Source organism: Aquarana catesbeiana, linkage group LG02, assembly GCF_042186555.1.
Source record: "Aquarana catesbeiana isolate 2022-GZ linkage group LG02, ASM4218655v1, whole genome shotgun sequence".
Classification (NCBI taxonomy): Eukaryota; Metazoa; Chordata; class Amphibia; order Anura; family Ranidae; genus Aquarana; species Aquarana catesbeiana.
The window spans coordinates 87,398,208-87,404,902 of record NC_133325.1 but is presented as its reverse complement, the minus strand read 5'-3'; positions in this window follow the sequence as shown (position 1 = coordinate 87,404,902).

The following is a 6,695-nucleotide window of genomic DNA, read 5'->3' as shown; positions in this document are numbered from 1 at the left end:
ACGCTGCCTGGGGCGACGCAGACCTTATCTGATCCTAAAAACTTAACTTCTATCACCGCCGGGCAATTAGGGGGTTAAACCTTTATAAGGTAATAAACGGCGGGTGCCCTAAAACTATAATAAACTATAATAAACTGTAATAAACTATAATAAACTACAAAAAACAAACTATCTAACCAGCGTCACCCGTAACAATTATACGGTGATCGCTGGTGAAAGGGTTAACTAGGGGGCAATCAGGGGGTTAAAACCTTTAGCAGGTAGTATATGGGGGTCCCTGTCGCTATAAAACACTGACAGCGAACCTATATACTTACCTCCTTAAACTAGCGTCACCTGTGTCACTAATACAGCGATCAGAAAAATGATCGCTTAGCGACACTGGTGACGGGGGGTGATCACGGGGTTAACCTTTATTAGGGGGGGTTAGGGGGGTACCCTGGACCTAAAGGGGGGTACCCTAGACCTAAAGGGGGCTAACCTAACTGCCCTAACACTTATAACTGACACAAACTGACACCAATGCAAAAAAAAAAAACACTGCTATTGGTGTCAGAGTCACAGGGGGTACAGGGGGGTGATCGGGGGGTGATCGGGGGGTGACAAGTGTGCCTGTGTGTTCTACTGTTAGTGTAGTGTTGGTGCACTTACTTGGATGTCTTCTCTCCTCGGCGTCGGATCAAAAAGACCGGCTCGAGGAGAGATGACATCACTTCCTCTCCCTCTGTTTACATTACAGAGGGAGAGGAAGCATTTGATTCACTGGGAGCGATCGGGAGGGGGTGGCCATCAATGGATGGCCTCCCCCTGACCCCCAATCGCCCGCGAACAAGAGCCGACCGCCTACGGCACCGGGGGGGGGGTCCGATCGGACCCCCCGCCCACGGGAAGGCATCACGTACCAGGTACGTGATTTTGCCTGCCTGTGCCGCTCTGCTCACGTATATATGCGTGAGGCGGTCGGCAAGTGGTTAATGCTTTAATCACTGAAGTTAACACTGTTTCTGGTGGCTAAACCACAGTGTAGACTCTCTACAAGTCTGAGGGCCAGTTTACCACAATTTCTGAGTTGAGGATGTCTTTCTGCATGCACGTTTTTGAAGTGTTCTGGTGCTTTTTCATTGCGTTTTGCCATGTTCCAGATGAACTTCATTTAGAAAAAAATGGAACGTTTTCTACTTTAGTTGACTGTACTGGTGTGAACTAGGCAATTTGTTTCCATGATAAACACTGTTTATGCAGTTTGACGCAGGATAAAAATGCACTAGACTGCATCTGGTGTGAACCAGCCTTAAGTTCATTTTTCAATCCAAGGATCCCTAAAGGTATTAAAAGACAAAGAAACCTACATGCCAGATGCTGGAGGGCCTCATCCAGTCATGTAAGTGCGTTGCTTAAACCTGCATCAGCCACAATCATTGGATAAAGCTTAGAGAACCTGCACTGTAAATTGGTCTTCTTATCAGGTCTCTCACATTCTTCATCAATGAGCTTTTAACTCTCTGTCATTATGGGAAAAGAAGGTCCTTTCTTTTTCACATTTGGAAATGTCTGCATGCTTTTTGTGATGGTTGGGCCTGGGTAGTAAAGGTACCAATGAGATTGAAAACAAAAGTATGATTTTTTTTTTTGTCTTGCCCGTGGCATGGATATTTGCTGCTAAATATAGGCTTTGAAATGTGTGCATCTGCTTCCTTATCCATTGTCAATCCACACAAATTCATTTCCAGTCACTGCAGACCGCATGCCGATCCAACATGCACCCTGAGCTGGGCAAGGCATTTCCTTTTGCGCTGATATAAACGCATGTGAGCCATTGCCACGTTAACTGCTTGAGGAGCATAAAAGCGGCCCTGTGAAGGAATCTGAGGAATGCAGATGGTCCTGGTCAGGAGATGTCTGATGGAGGGTCTTATGTTTTCTGGAGTGTTTGCTTAAGGAATGCAAAGTATGGTGTAGGCTGTATTGTTTTGAAGTAGAAGCCTTAAACGCAGTCTTTTAAAAACATGTCCCACATTGCCCCCTCATACATTTCCCTAGTCTTCTGTACCACTGACAGGTGTGGTGAGCTCATATCTGCACAACAAAATATGGAGAAAATCACAATTCTCGCACCAAAAAAAACCCACAGGTACATTGTCCTTTTAAGACCCATCTGCTTTGATCTACTTATTTCAGAAGCAGTAGCAGGTGAGCCAGGTAACCCTTCCAGAGGCAGACAGAAGGTGAGTCCAGGCAGCCCTTCCAGAGGCAGGCAGAAGGTGAGTCCAGGCAGCCCTTCCAGAGGCAGACAGAAGGTGAGTCCAGGCAGCCCTTCAAGAGGCAGGCAGAAGGTGAGTCCGGCCAGCCCTTCCAGAGGCAGGCAGAAGGTGAGTCCAGGCAGCCCTTCAAGAGGCAGGCAGAAGGTGAGTCCGGCCAGCCCTTCCAGAGGCAGGCAGAAGGTGAGTCCAGGCGGCCCTTCCAGAGGCAGGCAGAAGGTGAGTCCAGGCAGCCCTTCCAGAGGCAAGCAGAAGGTGAGTCCAGGCAGCCCTTCTAGAGGCAGACAGGAGGTGAGTCCAGGCAGCCCTTCCAGAGTCAGACAGAAGGTGGGTCCAGGCAGCCCTTCCAGAGTCAGACAGAAGGTGAGTCCAGGCAGCCCTTCCAGAGGCAGGCAGAAGGTGAGTCCAGGCAGCCCTTCCAGAGGCAGGCAGAAGGTGAGTACAGGCAGCCCTTCAAGAGGCAGGCAGAAGGTGAGTCCGGCCAGCCCTTCCAGAGGCAGGCAGAAGGTGAGTCCAGGCGGCCCTTCCAGAGGCAGGCAGAAGGTGAGTCCAGGCAACCCTTCCAGAGGCAAGCAGAAGGTGAGTCCAGGCAGCCCTTCTAGAGGCAGACAGAAGGTGAGTCCAGGCAGCCCTTCTAGAGGCAGGCAGAAGGTGAGTCCAGGCAGCCCTTCCAGAGGCAGGCAGAAGGTGAGTCCAGGCAGCCCTTCCAGAGGCAGGCAGAAGGTGAGTCCAGGCAGCCCTTCCAGAGGCAAGCAGAAGGTGAGTCCAGGCAGCCCTTCTAGAGGCAGACAGAAGGTGAGTCCAGGCAGCCCTTCCAGAGTCAGACAGAAGGTGGGTCCAGGCAGCCCTTCCAGAATCAGACAGAAAGTGAGTCCAGGCAGCCCTTCCAGAGGCAGGCAGAAGGTGAGTCCAGGCAGCCCTTCCAGAGGCAGGCAGAAGGTGAGTCCAGGCAGCCCTTCCAGAGGAAGACAAAAGGTGAGTTCAGGCAGCCCTTCCAGAGACGGAAGGTGAGTCCAGGCAGCCCAGGCAGACGGGAAACACAGAATCTGAGATAAAACCAGTCAGACTGTCAAACCTCCAAGAGCACACAGCACGGGAGGGGAGCAAACAGCAACAAGTCTTGTTTAAAGACTCCTGTAGCTTGGCATGTAAATTGCCATCATCCCTGTATATATGAAAAATTATAAATACCTCTAAATGGGATTTTTAAGGCAATTTGGAAAGAAAGAACTATATATTCATTAAAAAAAGTTTATTTATACATAATTTCAACATGATTAAAAAATTCCCAGATTGTAAACAATACAAAAAGACACATACATGTATTATAATATTGCACAAATGATCATCCTGAAGTGGTATTTCCCAACTACTTGGGAATATACCATCCATGCATGTTGCAGATGGTGATAGGTAGTGGGGACATCCAACGCCTTTCGAAATGTGTATAAACTATATTCTTCTTCAGGGACTAATACCACTTCTGTAGGTATAGAATATAAATGCAATTTAGAATCCAAATAAATGAATATCATACATAACATTTTGGAAAAATATAAAGTATCAAACTTACATATCTTGCTATATTACTGGAGAAGGCACTCCTTCAACAAGAGTGGGAGTCATGAATGTCTACAGAAAAAAGTCTTTCACCACATACAGGGACTACTGGATGAGATCCCATAAGGGCACCCAAAACAAGGAAGGAAGGAGGCAAATGACTTTCAAACTGCAAAAGTTTAAAAACATATATAGAGAGGAAAATATTATACTCTGTTCGAAAATGCATGTATATATACCTCACAGGGGGTCGCTTAATCCATATAGATAGAGACCATCCTATGAAAGGATAAAGAAAAAAATACTTACAGAGCAGAGCCTCCTATATATTCATCTGAGGAAACTAATGGAGCTAGAAGCAGCCTTTATCCTAATAGATTCAGGCAGGTTGTTCTAGTGCCTCCCCGTGAAAAGAGGTTGCTCCACTGCAAAGACGTCCGCATTGGACTCAGTGGAAGAAGGAATGGTGCCAATGTGGTCCCCAGCGTTTCCTTATATGACACATGTGTGCCAAGAGTCGTGCCGCACGTGGCGCAGCGCAGTAACGTCACATGCAGCGTGACGCGATCACGACACGCGCATCAGGTGCGGCGTGAACGGCATGATATGATGACAACACATGCAGTCAGCGCGACACAGAGCGTGGCACAAACACACCACGCGCGGCGCGGAACAATGACACCATGTGTGGCCGCATCATATTATGCCACCACCAGGATATACATATCTGGGGAAAAGGACAGCAGCCACATTGGAAACTAAAACCGCCGATGCAGAGTCTCCTCAATCTAAGAGAGGGTGCAGAAAACACTCAGTCCAAAGATTCAGGAGAGAAATAACGGCCCCAAATATAAATTAATATAAAGGGGCCTGAGTGTGCCGGGTATGTAGGTGAAGGCCTGCAGACAAAGATCCCTATGTTGAAAATTATTACCCTCTCCATTACAAGTAATATGAAAAGCAAGGAAAAATATAACAATGAAAATATAACAATCAGCAAAAATATACACTGTATACTGAAAAAAAAAAGAAAAGAAAAAAAAAACCCAAAGATGTACCATCCAAATCCATAACAAAAGAGAGAAAACTAAGCCAGGAGAGCAGTGGGGCACGCTGTCTATACAGGAGACAGGAAACACCCCAAGGGAGAGGCCAATGGTGACATTGCAAAGCTTACTGATACTCCACCTGTTTAATATCCGTGCTGTTTAAGCAACATTGCCCATGACCTGGCACACAGGCCACCCACTTTCAGGAAGGTTTACATCGAACATTCTGGGTCTTCCAACTCAAGGAGAGGCTGAACCTGGAGGGGTAGGTGCGGCAGGGGGATAACTTGCAGCATCCAAAATACTTACCAAACGCAAACAGGTGGCCTGGAGCATGACCAAAAAAAGAACACTTCAGTTGGGTAGGGGCTGTCTTTCGATTAGCTAGGAAGAGGTGGTCCTGTGGTTTCCAGAGGAGGCGTTATCCCGTTGTGTGCTGACGTAAGGTAGGGCCAGGAAAACAAAATACACAAAATATGAAAAAACCTAATAAAAATGCCTAAAGCTTTCTTTTGACATTTTGTTCTCATTAATTGAGATTTTTTTTAATTTGTTCTCTTTTAATCACAGCATGCATAATCATGATCTCTGACTATGATCATGTATGATGTGAGTAAAACAAAAAAAAATTCTCACAGTATGGATTTTTTTGCTTTTAATTGTCTTTTTGTTTTTCTCCTGGCATAGCATTGGGGCTGTGGGTACTGGAGGGGAAACTACAAGGCTTTTTACTGAGCAGTGGAGGGGACAAAGCAGTGTGAACGTCACGTAGCCATTGTCTTAAAGTAACAGGGGGTTCCTGAATTTATCTAAACAATAAGTCCAGTGCACAGAGCGGTCAGGTGATTTCAAGACCTACTCACTTATGTTGGGCACCTCCACATTACTCATCTTTTCTTTTTGTTTTCTTTTTAACCTTGTCTTGTACTGCTGCAAGGGGAAAATAGAAGATCTTTACAAAATTTTGTCCAACACAAAACCACTAATTCAAAATCAATTTTGATAAAATATCTGCGCATCACTCGTTCTGATGCAAGGCCTTTCTTTTTTTGGATGTCTCTCTTTTTTTAACCTTTTTTGAATTCTAATGTTTCAAGGGAAGGGGTCTATACAAAAAACATTCTCTGTGCAGATGTCTTAAACTCTCACATAGGCACCATGAATGTTTGCCATATTGTTTTTAACATGATCGGGAGTGTTGTGGAAATTTTTATTAATGTATGAAATAAATAGGAATGTGGCGCTTATTGAGCTAAAACTAAATGAACATTAATGATAATGCTGATAAATAATAACTGTAAATAAACAGTATCAAATATCCACTAACGGTGATTGTGCAAACAAATGTGCAAAAATAGCAAAAGACAAATAAAGTGCAAAATAGTGCTGCAATCTGGCAGACAATATGTGTGCAACTAACAATTGTGCAATAATCGTGCAAACAATAGCAACATAAAGTGCAAATAGCAATTCAAGACTTCCAACATTGCAAAAACAGATTCTTTGTGCAAAATATAAAGTCCAATGTGTAAACAAGTCTCTTTATATAGTGCAATAAACTCCAAATAAGGTGCTATATCCAAACATGCAGGCTACTTCCTTTGATATACAGTGCATGTGCCACAATCTAACAAACTTGCTCCATCCAGTGTGGGTGATAACGTTTCCCCCAGCCTCTCTCCTCATAAATTGAATAAATATGCCAAACTTGAACAATCCACACTGGCCGATTGGCCCCTGGCAGATCGATCCCCCGATTATTCAGGAACAATCAAACTCTCAGGATGACAACGCTCAGTAACATGGAAAAGTAAGAGGAGGGCTCCAT